The sequence below is a fragment of the Pezoporus flaviventris genome, unplaced genomic scaffold (assembly GCF_033815535.1).
Source record: "Pezoporus flaviventris isolate CSIRO_AGI_PZ_B2104156 unplaced genomic scaffold, CSIRO_AGI_Pfla_v1 ptg000047l, whole genome shotgun sequence".
Classification (NCBI taxonomy): domain Eukaryota; kingdom Metazoa; phylum Chordata; class Aves; order Psittaciformes; family Psittacidae; genus Pezoporus; species Pezoporus flaviventris.
In genome coordinates, this window is record NW_026892595.1 from 10,183,359 (window position 1) to 10,201,636 (window position 18,278).

Here is an 18,278-nt window from a genome sequence, read left to right on the forward strand (position 1 = left end):
GACAGGTTTCAAAATTTTACAGATTTGTATAGATAGGCTGGAAACAATCTGACATTCTCCAGTTATTCATGATCAAACTTTGAGCTATCCCATACATACACCTGTATGCACAAACACATACAGCTACACCTTTGTGTTTCACAGCATATCTCTCTTTCTCTATATTGCTCACCATCAACTAAATTATAAACTGTACCAAAAGGTCCAAGACTTTCTTGTACAGCGTGTGTTATAACAACAGTCCACTGAATTCTGGTATGGGTTTCAGGCTACTACTCATAATAAAATAAATGATACTTTAAAATGGATTGCAGAAATCCTCTCTCAGTTAAATATTTAATTTTCATTTAAAAGTAGCAATAATCTTCTTGAATTGATGCATGAATTAAATGAAATTGATAGCTTCACATCTTGGTGTGCACATCTCACAGACATCTGTAAGAAATCCAGAGCAGGTGATACCACCTGTGGAAGATAAAAGTGAAACAAAGTCTCCTCCTGGGCAAATCCCAAAGCAGACCATAGGATGGGACAAGACACTCAATGCTGGAATGTGCCTCCCCTTGAAAGCTAGCACCTATGTGAGAGGGACAGTGTGTGAGGGTGGCACACCTGGGTGTACAAGCAGCTTCATGAGCAAACTAATTTCACACCTGCAGCAACATTTTTGGCCTGAAAAGGGTTGCAAAGAATAAAAAAGAATACCTTGATAGATTATCTGGTGGAAGATGTTTCTTCCGTCTCCAGGTTCTGGGTTTTTTTTGGTTGTTTTTGTTTTTGTTTGGGTTTTTTTAAGGAATTATTTTCCTTTTAATTTTGCTGCCCGAAAGTTTAAGAAAGTCCCTCATTTGCTTAACAACCCCCAGCTCCTAGGGGCAGAAAAAAGAGAACAAATGTGGATTTTCAACCGTTTAAGACTTATGGGCTGCAGAGCCCCTTTGGCGTTTATCTACCAGCTCCTACAAGACCCAAAAGCAGCAGTGGGATTTCCAGTCACTGGAATAAAGATAAGTTCCCGAGGAGCAGTCAGGGAGGTATGGACCCTGCCTGACATGGCTGAGAGCCTGTGCTTTGCCTCACTTTACCCAAGCTGCCTCCTCACCGAGCCAGCTCCGTGGGAGATGAGCAGGGGCAAGGGGACTTGAGGAGCACAAAGGCTCTCATCTCCGCTCCATACCCAGGTCTCCTGCCCACAGCCTGCAGTGCCGCCTGCTTTCAGCATGACAGCACGGGCTTCGGGATAGAAGTAAAGAATTAGGTATTCCTTCAACACCTCTCTACTTTCGATTAAAGCGAAGAAGAAATGCATCTAGACAAACACTCTCATTCTAATATGCTCACCCAGGATATCTAGCTCTGCCTTGAGGGAGATCTGGATTGCCTTGCTATTGATATTTAAACAGAGCCCTTGATTCTAAATTGTTGATGGAAGTACCCTAGAGCAACGTGAAGCATCTGAAAAGATAAGAACATTACAGATGCATGGATGGGCAACGTTACCTCTCTCTCTTAATCCAAGCTCCTGGATAATGAAATGCGCTGCTAATGTCTCTCTCAGAGGTACTTCATCAGTTTAGGCTGACGCTTTGTCATACAAAGAATAGCTGATCTGCTATTGTTTTATTTTCTAACTGAACATTTCACACTTGCTTTATCACCAAAGTAGTATCTGCAGAGTTCAAAACAATACACAATACCCACATTTCCCCCCACCTCTTAACAAAGAAGATAAACCATACTATGCAATACAGACAATGAAATTTGGAGATAATAACAAGATGCATGAAATCAAAACTTCATATAAATTTTTAACTTACTGAACTATTCTCCTCCTCCAGCAAAGCGTTCTGCACCAGCTACTAGCAACAAGAAGGGGATTTCCTCCTCCTCAGACTATTCTTGAAATAGATTGCAGTAAATCTCTCTTTCCAGCCTCAGCCTTCAACAGCAAAAGGAAGCAACTCTCAATCTACAAGCAGGAACAACCTCAGGAACTGAAAAAAAAAAATCCCAAACAACCAACCCCCTCCCCAAATTTTAGCTACCACTTTATCAAAGGTCAACACTGCCATTTAAGAAAGAAGATCTCTGTGAACTGTTTTTAAAGACTTCTTAATGCAGAAAACTAAATCACAGCTTAATGCTCACTTGCCTTGCCTTTCAAGTCCGGAAAGCTCTTTGTTAAGATCACTTACAGCAAGGAAACAAGTTTTCACTCTCTCTGCATGTGTATTTTTATATGCCCATCTTGTAAATAAACCAGTGACACTTTATGGAGGTCAGTAGTGGACAGATTGCTTTTGGTGTGAATGTTAAACGAAATTTTCCACATCAGCCCCACACAGCCTGGCAAGATCTGGGAATTCACACCATATGATAGGGCAAACAGAAGAAACCACCACCAACAAAAAAAGCTCAGGTAGTAACGGCCTCATGACAACTTTACTCCAAGCAGCTACCATTAATAGGAAAGGAAAAGGCAAAATATTTACTGAGTGGCTGTATAAATGCGCACTGCACGGCACGCAACAATGTGTTTTGAAGACCTCAATTGAATGGAAGCCAAATCAATAGCTAAACCATATGCTAGATCTTGAGATCAGCATCGTCTACAGCAATGATAAAAGGTGGCATTAGCCCGCTTATCAGACTTCTGAGTTCAGTGACTGAGAAAATAGAGGGGTCCTCCATTTGGGGCTTGTTTGGGGTTTGTTTGGATTTTTATTTGTTTTGGTTTTTAGACAGTGTTCTCTGTATCTTGTTCATTTCCTCATCCTGGACCAGACCTCTTCACCTCTTCAAGGTTGAGGAAGGGGCTTTGTACAACAGCTCATGAGACTCCCTCTTAGAGTTCCCTCTGTATCAAGGGATTTTGTCAAAGAGAGGTTGGTGGTCTGGTCCTAGCTAAAGCAGCCTCAGCATCACTTACAATCTGAAGAAGGGTGGATGGCCAGAATAGTCCCTGTGTAGTCCATGCTTTTGCCCTGGGATTTGATAATGGAGCTTGAAAGCTCTGCTGCGCTATGAGCACTTCAAGCCTTGACACAGCCTTCCCAGGAGTCTTCTGTGGAGACTGTTGACAAAAAAGTTCTCCACCAGAGTTTCAGTAGCACTGGATGGGTAATCACGTGTATCCTCAATATGTCATACCACTCTTAGATTTGTCATCTTAGCATGGTTTGGGTTGGAAGGGACCTTAAAGATCATCAACCTCCAGCCCCCTTTCCATGGGCAGGGACACCTTCCACTAGACCATGTTACTCTTTTTTCAACCTTGCTATAGACTTGAGAAACAGAAAAAACATGATCTAGCCAGAAGAATTGTAACAGCATGACAGAATCATTTCCTTCCATAAAAAGCAAGAGATAAAGAAAGGTCTTCCTGAGGACATACCTTACCCTGCCCCAAATCAATTTAGGACAATCTGACCCACGATCAGGAAGACCAAAGTGCTCTGGACTTCTCTATGGAGGTTTTATTGGCTGCATTCAGGAGCCCAGGCTGGTCATGCAGGCATTGAAGTTAGATGACCAAAAGTCATCTTTTAGAATAACAGACTGAACTATAATTAATCCCTGACTCAAAGCCTCAGTGAAACAAAATGGCTTTTCACAATAGAGAAATGCAAATTATGGGCAGATGCTCCATCAGTACAAAAGAATGATCATAAACTGAAAACAGAAACTTGGAAAAACAAAGCATGCAGGAAATCCAGACGGAACAGCTTTTGGGTCAACATGACAAAGGAAAATAGCTGAAATTGAAAGATACTCTCTATTGGGAAAAGTATGAAGAAACACAGGAAAAATATTTCCACAAGTTATTTGGCAAAGAAATCCCCCATTAGGAAGCAGGGAAATAAAATTAAGCATGCTTCTGGGAGAAACGCAGAGGGAGGCATTAGATGGCTCATGGCTACCTGCCATTGATTAGCAGTGAGTGCTCCTACCATATAGGCAGAATATACTGAATATACTGAAATCCTGTTCTGGGAAAGCATGTGACAATACTTTAATTAACACTGGCAATGCTCGCACCTCCCAGAACGTCAGTAACTTTTGTTACAGACCTATTCAGTTGATGGTAATTTTTATTTCATATGAGACAATGGAGTGCTGTCTCAGACTAATTATGTTTCCATACCAAAATCGCGGTTCATCTAACTGCCAGACTAAGTGCGAACAGATGCTATCTTGATTTCACATTTAAAATCCAAGACCGTGGTTTCCAACGTAAGGTCCCTAGCTCCATAGGGTCTGTTGCAGGTTACTCAGGACTCTGCAAAATTTCAATCTTATTTTACAAAGCCCATGAAGTATCTTTTGGGAATAAAGAGAGTGCAGTTACCCTTCCTAACCCATGGACTTTGCCCATGATTGGAAGAGAGATGGAAGGAGAGTAATGGCAGGACCTAGTAATGGGCTGCATCCACAGTTTGCATGAAATTGCTCTTTAGTGGTGAATGCAGTTTCCGCAAAGCTCTTTATCATATCCTCATTTTATTCATCATGTTATCTCTGATTATGAAGTTACAGAAGGTTTGTTTGCCGCTGCTAATGCTTTATTCTGTTATAATTAAAACCATTACTGACTGTAGCCACTCCTGTCAGAGTCACCCTGGAGACAGCTAGGATGTAGGTGGGGAGAAGCAGCCATTGCCAGCCCCATACACCGCAGATGAAATGGAGACTCAGAATTTCATCCCAGTTCTTCTGGAAACTTGGTGTGTCCCTGTTTTGCCTTAATTAATTTCTAAAAAGTACTGCTGTAACCTCTGACAAACTGCTAGGGCCGCGCCTGCATGTTTTGCCAAGGCTGCTACAGAAGTATCCTTTCATAACCTTGCACATCTCAAGAACAGTCCCTTGAACAACCCACTGTGATGCATTTCATAAGGGTCCTCTGCAAGGGTAACACGCCAGTATCACCGAGGAGACTTTTTTTCAATGACGCAGCTAATGCCTTTACCTCAGTTACACCATTAGTTTATCAGTTTATTAGTTATGCTAATATTAATGCTTATAACTAATGCTTATATTTCTGGGTTTGACAGTCCTTAGGACACAGAGAGCAGATAACCTGCCTGTGATGGACTGTCTGGCATCACAAGGGGCAGGTCAGTAGATCTGATGATGAAGACGTTAAAAGACTCATTATAACAAAGGCTTCTGAGCGTCAGTGACAACATTCACTCCTGTGTCCTCAAAAGGAGGTTTCTAAGATTAGAAGTTTTTTAGAGTCATTTGACTTAAATTCTTGCTCTCAGCTGGCTGTCCCTGCAACAAAGGACAAAGTACAGCCACTATTAACTGACACAGGAGCTGCACAGTACTTGGAATACTTCTGAGAAAGAAAGGAAAGAAAAAACTTGTAACTTAAGAGCCAGCCAGAACAGAATAAAGAGAACTCCACCAGTGGGTTCAAGAGCAAGCAAAAGCCAAATGCTGCTTTAGACTGGTGATAGCTGAAGTAGAACAAAGCATCAGAGAGACAGGAGACAGGGAAGCTGGTTCATTAAAACACAGTAAAATGAAAATTCATTACAGTGAAAAAGAAGAGCGTCCCTCTAAAGTCTACAAGACTATTAAGAGGATATTTCTGAAATACAATTGTTTTACTGTGTTAATATACCTTATTAAAAATAAGGAACATTGACTACCATCAGGATGAAGCTCAGTAGTAAATGTATGACCCTATAATACAAATTACAGATAATCAAGTGACTACTGAAACTTCTGAAAAATGCATTTGTGCTTTCTCTCAGAGGAGGCACTCAGAGCTAGAGAGAGTTTTCAAATGTGAGGGACAAGTTGAATGCATAGGACACCAGACTATCCTACCTAGCCAGCTGCAAAAGCAAATCTCGGTTGATATATTAGTATTATTACATGGAAGTTTGCAGTGCTGTTACACACATGCTAAGAGTGTTGCAAGTGTTTAATGCTCAAAGCCATGAATTTACCAAAAATACAATTGGAAAATGCATGGCTCTATTTATGCTGTCTTCTTTTGCCTCTACTACAAATTTGAGAAAAAATAAAAAATTGCTCTAAACAGAAATACATTATCAGAGTTTGGAAGCAGATCTGCATCTTGAAGGGAGCAAAATCCAACTAGTAAGAAGTGAAGGAAGAAGCAGCCACAAACATCTAAAAATAGAAAGTCCAGTAGGAAGTTCCCCTACAGAGATTTAATCTGCTATTGTACTCAGATCCTGGCATTGCAAGTTCACATCTACAAGAAGCTATCATCTTTAATACATCATCTCCTTCCTACTGTTCTTTAAAGCAAAGAAGCTGATTAAACATCCTGCCACACTCCAGTAACCTTAATGGTACATTTCTTCATTTTGCACTGTAAAAGGTCAGTCACATGTTAAATTGCTCTTCTTAGTGTGAATTTACACTCAGCACAGGAGTAAGTCAGTAAGAGTTGTACTTCAGTCTTTCCGACAAACCAAGCACTAACAAGTAGTAGATTTGGCATCTCATTTCAGAGAGATGTTAAAAATTCAACTATTTCTCACTCTTTTGAAAAGTCTGACTTTTACATTTGCTTAGTGAAGCTCCAGATTAACTAGTGTGGGAAGTATTTTGCTAGCATATGAGTATCTCTCAAAGCACGAGAAAAGCAAACACCATTACCCTTCTTTTGCAAAGCAACTAAGAATCTTTAAGGTTATGGCTTTATAGTTCCTTAAAATGTAAGTTTAAAATCCAGAAAAAAGTTTTAAAGCTTTTAATGAAAAGAAGAAAACCAACAATACAAATTTAAAAATATTAAACATATAGCATATATTACCATTTATTTTCTTTAAGACCTGATATTCCTCCATACACACCTCTATGAACAGCTGAACTACTGACTGGAAGAAGGTAATTTCTATGCAACTGCCAAAATCCTGTTTCAAAAAAATGTAAGACTTGTTTTTTTTATTTTATGGGAAATACAGCTGTGGGGTCTGTGAAGAGCAGTTTTTGAGATCCTTTTCAGTTTTTGAGATCCTCGTCAGTTTTTGCTGCCTGACAGCTTTTGTGCTTTTGGGTACCCGTTGAAGTTGGTGGGAAAATATGTTTGTCTTTTAGAAGCACAAGTCTGGAGCTTTTGCTGGATGTTACTTTCCATGTGGGATATCAAGGGATGTCTCTTTTAACCACCGTCCTTTTAAACACTTCCCTCTCATCCTCATGAAAATAAAAACACACAAGTCATTTCTCCAGACTGTCATGACAGCACATGGAGCCAAGAAAACAGAGGGGAATGGGGGAGGATATTTCCAAATACTTCCCTACACAGATAAACAGGCTGGCCATAACCATTTCCACCCTTTCAGTACAGGAGATGTTTCAAGTGGTAAAGGTAAATGCTGTTTGCACAGTGGGAATGCTACTATTCTGGCTAAGGAAAGGAGCGACAGACCAAACAGTTTTCCAATATGCCCCTTAAGAATGAAAACCAATCTGTTTTTTGAGTCAGAGACCGGCAAATCTGTGGGTTTGATTGCACACTGCTGCTGTCTGGGACAACAAGGGGTTGGACTGGACACAGGAGTCCTCCCTCTAGCTGTGGACTCCTAAATAAAAGCAAGATGCCAGCACTTCAGAGCAGCCCTAAGGTCAGGCACATGGACTGAGGAGCTCCAGCAGCCCCTGGCATCATCCCTACCTCCCAACCCAGGGGGGCTGCAGCTGCTTAACTCTCTCCAGGGCTGCGAGGCATTCTGCACTGCTATATGTCAGGTGTTCTGTAGATTAAAACCATGGCATATTTGGCAACATCGCCAGGGTCACCAAATACAGCCTGCAGTGTAATAGTGATTAGTGGACATCCATGCTCTGAGTTTCACAGAATCTGTCAAATGAAAACGAAAGGCTGACCTTCCCAGCAACTCCCTTGGTTTTATGTACTTAACGTACAGTGACCTAGATGAGTAATGGATGGTCTCCATACCACACTGGAGTACATTAGCTGTGCTCTCCTACCTGCATTGCAAGTTTATCCAAAACCTTTAAACTACCCTCCCCCTTCCCTTCTCATTAGGCTTTAAAACAATATTAGGTACCATGCTTTGGTGCACAGTTGGGTTGTCCCCTTGGTATATGTGACAATAAGAAAAGGATAGGCAATTATTTACAGCTATCCACAGTTAAGTGCACACAGAACTCCTGATTACAGAGCAAGCGTAAACCCCATCCTCACAGGATGAAAAGGCAATATATCACCATCCGAATACACAATGTACTTACTGCTTTTGGTATTTGCATTTGCTAAACTTTGAATCTAATAATACAACATTAATATTCTATTAATACAATGCTTATATAGAATTTCCGTTCTTTTTCTTTAGTACACAAAGAAAACAATTCTGTATTGTGAAAGATCTGGCCAAGATACTGCTGGAGCATCAAATCCCTTATTGTTTCTGAGAACGATGCACAGAACTCCTAGTGTACTCCCTCACTACATTTCATGCTGTGCAACACACACACCCACTGCCCAAAGAAAGTGGGCACACTCATACCAAGCACAGAGGTGATGGTGCAGATTGACAGCACCCCTGGTAACTCCCCCACAGGATGAGAACGGAGAGGGTCTACAAGAGCCCATCAAAGGGCAACCACCTTTCCAGAGGTAAGAAATGAAGCAAACTAGCCGTCTAAGAGAGGAGCAGCTTTGCAGGAGTCACCTGCAGGAGTAGGGCCAACCTAACCTATGCAGCTTGTCCCCACCCAACACCACAGTGGTTTTCTGCAATGGAGGAGCCTCGACATGGAAGAGAAATTAGATTACTATTTTTTTAAATTCTGGGCTCCCAAGACACAAGCCGTGGTTTAATGAACTTTAACCTGGCATAAGGTGGCAATGCCACTGCGAGAAGACATCTCTTCTTCCCTCAACCGCTCAATTCCTGTCCCCAGAAACTTCTGCACAGCCACACACAGAACTGTGACAGCTCAGGGACGTGACCCTGCTGAAATTATCCTTCTTTTTTAAAGGTTAATAAAAAAAAACAACAAAAAACCTCCCCCCCAAAAAGCCCCCCAAAAAAGACTCAAAAAACAAACCAAAACCAAGGCAACAGCAACAACAAAACTCAACAACTCATCTCTTTTTCTGTTGTTTTTTTTGGGTTAGCAGTTTCACTGAAAAACATAACTCACACTGAGACTCTATTAGAAAGAAGGAAATGATTAATTGCAAATTGGGTTAAATACTAAAATAGTGAATTGCTAAAAATATTATCCCCTATACTTTGTTGGAAAGCTAACCACAATTTTCTCCACCAGTTCCACTGGCAGTGTGAATAATTTTTAATGCTTTTAAGTTAATTTAAATTTTCTTTGATATTGCACCTGTTGGAACACTTAGTAGGTGTGCTGAACGTAAGGCACAGAAGATAATTACTTTGCTCTACTTGGCAGATGTAGCCTATAGGTATGCTGGTCTCCCTACATCCAATCTCATCTACTCTCAAAAGCAAAGTGGTCCTGAACGCGCTCAAGTCTGAGTTAGAGCTTCTACTCCCCACAAAAATGCAACCACTTCTGGTGCACCATATGGCAGCAATCCTGTGTCAGCAGCACTGTACAACAGTTTTTCAGAAGAAGAATGAAGAACAAGTTCTCTGCTTGAAACCAAAGAGAGTTTTATCCTACAAAAGTATGCAACACATTATTATCCATACTGGAACGAAGGCAGGACATCAGCACTCAAGTGTTATGGGAACTTCAGTGGTGAGGAATCAGGGATTCGATCTGATGTCCAAGCAAAATGCCAATTATAGTATGCACAATGCCATCAGACAGACAATACAGTTTTGCTGAGAAACAATCTAATGTTATGGAAGCAAAATGTTCAGCTACGAGATTCCATTATACTTGGAGCCTTTGACCGTAGTTTATCCTGGAGTTCAAGCCCTGATAATCTATGTGCTTGAATCTCATCTTGGTGGATAATGGAAAATTCTGCTCCATTTCCTTTGGGGCTTCATGCTCATTAGTCACAGCATACCAATTAAAAGCTTTGTTAGAAAACCAGAGGAATGTGACACAGCACATGTACAAACCAGGAAGCTTCATTCACGTATAACATGGATGAATGGCTCTCTATGGAAAGCCAAGCATCGCATTAGCAGGTCGTGTGCATCAGCATGCAAGATCAACAAAAGACGTGCAAGAATTTTTAAGTCAGCGCTCTCAGTAAGCAGCGGATTTTCACTTTGAACAATGAGAGTTACAGTATTTTGCACAGCCCTCACCTTCTTTCTCATCAAAGGTAATATAAAATGTTTTAAAGTTGTGTTTTCTTGCATTGTTACTTTGACAATCATCTGGTGGGAAATTGCTAAACATCACTACCATCAGATTCTTTTCCTAACCAGCAGAGGTGAAGCTGGGGTTAGTGCCCTGGCAAGCTACTCATGAACTAGAATAACAGCCATTTTCAAAAGGGATTATTGCCACTATGAACCACTGTCAAGTATCTGTAACAGCAATTCTCAATTAAGGAAAGAATAGGACTCAGCGTCTGCACTCTGATCATGCAGTTAATAACTGACTCTGCCTCAATCAAATCTAAAGTGGGATTTAGCATGCGGATTTATTTTTGCAACAGTTCTTGTAACCATTCTATGTTAAATCATTTGTTATAGAACTTGAAAAATAATGGTCAGCTATAGCTGTAAAAAAGTCGATTTGTTACATTTTATTAACCCTTAGTTCTATTCCAGCATTTTCCCAGTGAGCGAGCTGCACCCAGGAGGTTTTAGGGTTAACAACTCCCATCAACAGCATGCCATAAACCCAGCAGAGGCAATAGCTCTACCTTTCAACTTATATTTTCATTTCTACATTTCAAATGCAGCATAATGGCGATGTTTAGCATATTTCTTATATTATAGACAGACTACTTTGTAAAATAGTCCATCTGTGACAGGAATGATGACATTATGAAAACTGCAGCATGAGCAATGCATCACAGAGGAGAAGACATTTTTGAAGGATAAGAGGGTCTTATAGCCACTTGGAAAAACCTTTAGGGAGGGATTTGGGACACACTGCAGCAAAGTCCTTGATAAGGGCAGCAGACCCTCTTTGCCTCCACCATCCCTGCATCCCCTCATGCCCCAGTGAAGCCCTTGCACTTCATCTGCCCCTGTCTGGCACCTCCCTGCTCCCACCCATCTCTGTTGCTCAGAAAACTGTCTCAAGGAATCCATCCAGTGGAAAACTAACTAGTAATACAAACCCAGAAATAAATCCTTGGGTGACTAACTCTCAGCTGTACCTTATTAATGTGAAGTCACTGACTAGATGACAACAGTCCCCACTTAACCAGTTCCAGTAGCAACATCTGGACTGTGGTCCCATTTGCACACACACAGCTATGGCAACTCCCGTGCCGTGATGGGGACCACAGCTCTTCACTGCACAGAATCTAGCTGAAAACTCAATGTTTTCCTGCCCTTTTTCTTGCCAGCACATCGCTACATCCTTTACCCTCAGTGATGGCAACCCACCTAACAGTGCCGTGAGCCAAGGTGGTGGTCACATCCCCAGCACTGTTGCAGCCCCCAGTCTGTCCCAGGGATGCAACAAAGCCAATGACAATTCAAAGGGAAGCTAAGCAAAGTAAAATACGTTGACAAGACGGGTCCTTCTTCTCTAGACCTGCCTAGCCACAACTGACACTTTCTCTTAGAAAGGCTGTGATTTTCCTTACGCTTAGGTCCAGTATGAAGCTGCTCAATGGTGTATTTAGTGAAGGTAGAAAGACAACATGAACAATGAAATGGCAAATAGCTAGCTTCTTTGCTTGAATTCAAACAAATAGATTAAAGCTGCTCAGATCTCCTATTTTTTCTGTCAGTTTTCACAGAGCTTTTATTACAGATCCACATCCTCCTTGGGACATGTGGAGAGGAAACAGCAGAAGCTCCTGAAAATACACTGTGGTATTTTGAACCTAAAGAGCTAAAAGGTTCTTGAATTAAGCACATTCCTGCTCCCTTCCCCAGTGAAATCCAAAATAAATTTTGGATTCTTCATTTGCTTTTTGGATTTTGAGCTTTTCAGTTATAGGAAGGTAATATTTCCAAAATTATGTAACTCTAATGATTCTTGTTTCCTGAAATCAGAGGTTTAAATCCACTTTTAGGATTCCAGGAGCCCAGGAGCTGGAACACCAAGAAAATCAGAAGCTGGAAAAAGACATGAGATTTTTTTTCTGTCAACACTGAAGATGTCTTACTTAAAGCAATACATTTATGGGTTCACAGTCATACTAAAGTAAATTAATAAAAAAAGTAATAAAAAAATATTTCCTTGCCCAAATATCTGTTACTTTGAATCAGTCTGATGGCTGCTAACACACCATGCTAATGTTAAGTAGATGCAGGAAGGCAATTTTCTCTTAATGTTCATCAGGGCACCTCACACACAGTAACTCTCTAAAGCAAAGTATCTGCGCTTTTATGGCTCTATTGTTTCAAGTTACCTTTCTACTTTGTGTTTGATGGATACAGCTGCAAGTAAAAATAAGGCCATTATCTTGAGATAGCTGTAGTCTCATTCAATGACACATTAAACAGATTCTCATTTAAAATGGAATTTTATATTAGTGTAAGCCAAAATAACAAAAAACTTACTAGTAGTATGTGCCCATCCCTCTAATCATCTGCTTAATAAAAAAGTGGAAAGAAATTACTCACAAATGAGTGGATAAAACACTCTGGTTCAGATACCTGCTTACAGCCCATACAAAAGCTTTTACTAATAAAAAATAAGAATACGTGTATCTAGATAGACAGGTTGAACTAAGCCATTGTCATCATCAGAAAGGTGGAAACAAGTTTCAGTACACAAAACATAAGTTAAACTAATGAATTGGTAAAATAATTCTTCCTGTACAGGGAAAGTATTTTAAATTTTATTTACAGTAACAAAAGCGAAAAGAAAAAGTACTTACTTGCAATTTTCTTGTTAAAATAATCCAGAACTTCCAGTTAGTAAACAAATACAAAGCACCTGAGAGTTACTTTGAGACTTTTTTTCCTTAGGGGGTAGTGAAATCTTTTGAACTTCTTCACATTACATTTCTCATCATATCCCATTCTAGCTTAAAAAAGTATTTTTTAAAAAAGCTTTTATTTAAAATATATATCTTTTTAAAGGATAAAAAAAATTAACCCATCAGAATCTCCCTGAGCCTTTGAACGGTTCCCTTGTACTCCTAGTGACATTTATCGTCACCTAGCTCATGGTATGTTACAGCAGGGTGAGGTCATCTGAAGGAAAATGAACCAGGCTCTGAAGTTGTGTGTGCTAAAGGATTTCCTGCTGCAGCCTCCCTGCTGAGGCACAGATTCAAAGGGTGAAGAATTGACTTGCTCAGGATGTCCGTTTGCAGGCATCCAGAGCATGAGCGCAGCAATGAAAGGGTACTACTGCTGTCTTGGTGTGCCATCCCCTTGTCCTATGCAATGCTCATCCCTAATGCTAAAGGAACATTTTCCACCTTCTAATGTTTTTAACATTTGGGAATTTGTCATTTTTCCGCTCACATTTGAGTTTATAAAAACACATAAATATATTTGTGTTGCACCTAGAGTCTGTGCTTAGCTGTTTGTTTCTCTTTTTCCTGTCCACAGACATCTGTCCTTCCCCTCTATCCTTATCTAAGATAAGCAGCTTCAGTTTACACATACAAACCTTGCAAAAGCATGGTCTGGAAAATTAATTCTTGAAAGGATTAATATTTTTTTCCCTTCCATCACAAATATGTTTCTCCTCCTGGTGACAACATGTTTCACTTCACAAACAGAAGGGGCACTGCCTGCTCTGGCATACAGGAGCATTTCTCTTCCGTGCAAAGAAAGCTGCACACAGCTCAGCACAGGAATAACTCTAATCGCCACACTAACATGATCTGTCATATTGATGTGGCTGAAAGTAAACAAAACAATTCCTCTTACAAAAAAAAAGAAAAGGCTTCTGCAGGCATTGTCATACTTTCAGGGAGAGCTATTTCTGTTCTGTAGTCATTGCAATACCAGCCTGGCCATTGGAAAATGAAGGAAATTTCTACCGCTCACTTTGACTTGCTTTTAAATGCTTTTCCTTTATGTTTTGCACAGCCTGAAATTACATGCAAAGGCTTGTCCTCCAAATACCTTATGCAAACCATGGGGAAAAACCTCTCCTTGCCTGCCTTTCAATTCTTGATGCAGTGCAATGGAAACTCTTTCAAGGAGGCCTCCCATGCTTCTGTCCTGCAGGGAGTCATTCTGCTATCCCATACCAGCATCCTACTATGTGCAAGAATCAGCAATTTTCCTTTTGAGGACTCAGATAAATCCCTCAAGCTATTTTTTTTCAAAGGTTTCTTTCCTACCACCAGGCTCCCATGTCACACACATGCTCCTCTGCTTCTAGGGCCACAGACAAAATCCATCCAGACATTTGGATCACTCTCAAGAACAACCAACATTATATTATGCAATTGCAGGTAAAAAAATGGGCAAACCTCCCCACCCCTTGTTTTAAGAAAGATGTGGTCTTCTGGCCTCCACAGCCCTGAGCCTGACTGCATTGTTTTTATAGCTACCAACTTGGCCATCAAACTTTTCACCGCCAGGACCATGTTCACTCATTCTCAGCGCATCCAAACACAGTGAGTGGTCCATACTACAAAGCAATACAGGGTAAACATTAATGACAGAAAGAAAAACATGCAAAGAGAACAGGAGAAACAGCAAAAACTGAAGCCAGACACTGTTCTGCAGCAAGGGGAAATAAAAACCTTTTACAATGGGGAGAATAAAAGGTGAGAAAGCTGAGGGAGGACAGAAGCAAGGGAAGAGAGTAACATGAACTAAAACTAAGAAAAAGAAACACATGACAACAGTGAATAGAAATAAGAATTTTCAATCTTGAGTACAACACAAACTTTGACAGTCTGTGATAGGTGCAACCACAAATTTTATTATACAAACCTATTTTCACAGAGTGATGCTGAACTGGATACTCCACTGATACTGTATTCTTCTCTTGAGGCTCAGTTGTTCAGGGGCTAAGACTATGTAAGACATAAATAGCAAGTAGGCAAAATGGGTAAGCTGTAAATCCAGATATAAAAGACAGGAACTGACTTTGGTTATGTTGACAAGTGTATTACCTAAAGAAAAGTTATATAACTTCATCAGTGCTAAAATAAACAAGCAAATAGCAAAGCTGGCTGTTACAGTTTGCTAAGGCAGGATCCTCGTCTCTATTTATAAATTCCAAAAAGGAAATAGAAATCTTTAGATGTCATTTCTCCATTGCTTTAGGGGGCTTTTAAAACAAAAAATGAAACATGCAACTTGAACTGTCCCACTTTCAAAGTTGAAGCTATGTGGTACATCTCCCCATACTGACTACTCTCTCAAGTAAAAATTTGCAGTCTCTCTCAGTAATTGAAGCAAAGAGAAGAAGATCTAAGCTTTGATAATGGTTGGCGAATTTCAAATAGTTTGGATAAGCAACCCCCCAAAGTTCAAAATGAATATTCAGATTTTGTTGTGCAGCATGGTCTGCAAATTGAGGATAGAAATCTCCGATGATAACTATCTTAGATCTCCTACAAGATCCTCCACATGCCCTAGTTATGTCTAAGTAGGAGATAACCCAAAACCAGCAACATATTTAGTTATAAAATGCATGGATGTCTGAATTTTCAAAATGAAAATATTGAGGAAATAGAGTCACTTAAAAATCCGAAACTTCCAAATAGTTCAGCTTCATACTGGGCCCATTCCCACACCACCTAGATCTCTTAACTAGTTTATCATTTGTAACTCTTGAAATAGGCAGTCTCCCACCTGCAGCGGTTTATCACAGGTGACTCATCATTGCCTGCCAGAGAAAAGCCCCATGCTCACACCCCCTGGTGACCTTGCAGAAAGACTGAGCACGGTGTGAATCAAGAACAATGGTAGACGAAGTTCTGCACCTCTCCAGCGGCTGAGTGCTTGACTGGGGCCCTGCACCAGATTCCCATCTCAGCTATACCATCATAACTGAGCTGAAAGCAACGCAACAGCATTGACATAGCCAAAACCCAAAAGGTAACTATGTGTGAAGCAGGACTACCCATCTGCAGAGAAAATGCCAGGATAGAAGGAGCACGGAAGGGTGAGGAGCTTATGGCTGGCTTTTGCCCAGTGGCAGCCATCACAAACACCACCCTCCAGGAGGAATAATCTTGTTTCTCTGAAAACACTCACTCTTCTAAAGAAGACTATGGGCAACAGCCTAACATTTTCCTGGGATTCATTTATTCACCCGACTCACTAAGTCTGTGTAAATTATCATCATTTACTTGAAAAGAATTGGGAAAGAACCCCAAACAAGCAAAACACTTAACCCAAAATACTCTAGTTCCAGGAAAACATCACTGTATTCTTATCTTTACCCTTACAAGGCTTCCACCATATATCACCTCCAAGGATAAGCATTTGGCAGTGGGAGAAATCACACAGCATGCCATTGAAGTTAAAAGATTTGGTTTTGCTCTCATAGTTGCGACTTACACATTTCACAAAATCAACAAACAATTTATGCTATTTCAGATATGGGTCTTTTCCATCTCAATGGGACTTAATTCCTCCAAGCTGAAAAAGGAAGCCCAAAAAAACCTGAATAAGTAAAGTGACATTATACAAAACATACCCTAAGGCTGCCAATATTTTTCTGTGCAATGAAGCAAAGACTGCATTATCGAGCTAGACCAAACGCCATTTCCAGCAGAAACCTTTCCTTCTTTGCTGCCGTGAGAAGGATTACATTACACAGCACTGCACTAAGCCCATTTATTCCATTCTATTTTTTTAATCAGGCTATAAAAATAATCAGCTCAACTACTCATACTAATCATAGAAATATTAATACAAGACATTAACTACTCTTCTGCTGTGATATTTTCTTCTCTATGCTAAATATGAGGGCTATAAAGTTTATGCTTCCCATAAGTTGCAAGAAATTGTGTTTTACTGCAGAAAGCTAACATCAAAAATAATTACAGTTATAAACATACAGCAAAATACAGTCACACTTGGCACCTATCAAGGTTTTATGTGAAAGATATAGCACAATGCCAGCTGCAGTACGGTTTTGCTTTTTTTCAGATGTATAGTGCAAAAATCACTTTTCCAAATTATAGAAGAAAATAATAACAATAATAAAAAAAAAGAACAAAACAAACAAACAAAAAAACCCCTTAGAAACATCAACACCCTTTAACAAAACTCTCCACATAGTAAAAATGGGCCAAATTAGACTCCCCAGACAAACAAAACTGTTTAAAAAATGATTTTGATATGTAGTTCTTGGAGACATCAGAAATACATGGAGTTTTTCTCCCTTCTGAATCCAAAGCACATGAATTTCTTAGTTTACAAGGGTATCACCATGCTACCTTTACCAGTATTATTTTAAACAATCTTCCCTCCCCATCTTCCCAGGGCCTCTTTTTATTGGGAAGAGAAACCCTGTTTATTACCATATCCGCTCCCTGTAGGCACTACATCATCTACAATTTTTTAATGAATCAACACAGCTTCTTTTAAAAATTAGTCAGGTGCCTTGTCCCACCATGCTTCATAATTGGAAGCTGCCTGTATTTCCACCCCATGGATTCTCAAGATCAGTTTGTAATTACTTCTTTTTTGTGCTACTATTATCTTTTATGTACAAATCCTCCTCTGTGTGAGACAGCAATTGTATTTCCTCACAATTTTCTGTTCTACAGAGTCAGACAAAGCGAAGATTTTAATCTTGCCTCATGAAACAGACTCTCAGTTCCACAAGGCATTTTAGAAACCTGCCTTGGCAACTAATCCAATTTGAATTTACTTTTTTTAAGTACATATGATCATATTTTTCCATGTAACACCTTACACATACCTTATTCAAAACAGCATTAAGGCTTCCTTGCATTGGAAACATTGTTCCTAACACTGAGATGTGAGATGAGCCATACTACAATCCAATCTGCCCATTTTCCACAAATGTATCACTGATATCCTAACTGTTTTGGGATTAGCGCTCCAGTGTCTGTCCAGTCTCTCCCCACAACCCTGGTGTAAATCCTCAAGTGCATGACCCTCTGCTTCTGACAGCAGCCTCTCATCCTATATGCACTGTTTTTCTAATTTATGTATTCATCCCATTTCTTGTACATAAAACTCCAGTCTTCATCATAATCCTTCTGATAACTTGTATCGTCAAGATTTTTTTTT

The 18,278-nt window shown here is 40.1% G+C and overlaps 1 protein-coding gene across 13 annotated transcripts in view; it reads right to left on the reverse strand.

The window, feature by feature from the left end:
• The window catches only part of KIAA1217 (KIAA1217 ortholog), a 373,707-nt gene that overhangs the window by 197,957 nt on the left and 157,472 nt on the right, over positions 1 to 18,278 (reverse strand). The window contains exon 1 of one of the 13 annotated variants that reach the window (XM_061468245.1): positions 1,818 to 1,949. The exons of the other annotated variants lie outside the window; for them this stretch is intronic. The gene's annotated coding sequence lies outside the window, so the exon portion shown is untranslated. Of the gene's footprint in view, positions 1 to 1,817; positions 1,950 to 18,278 lie in introns of those variants that run through there. 13 annotated transcript variants of the gene reach the window in all.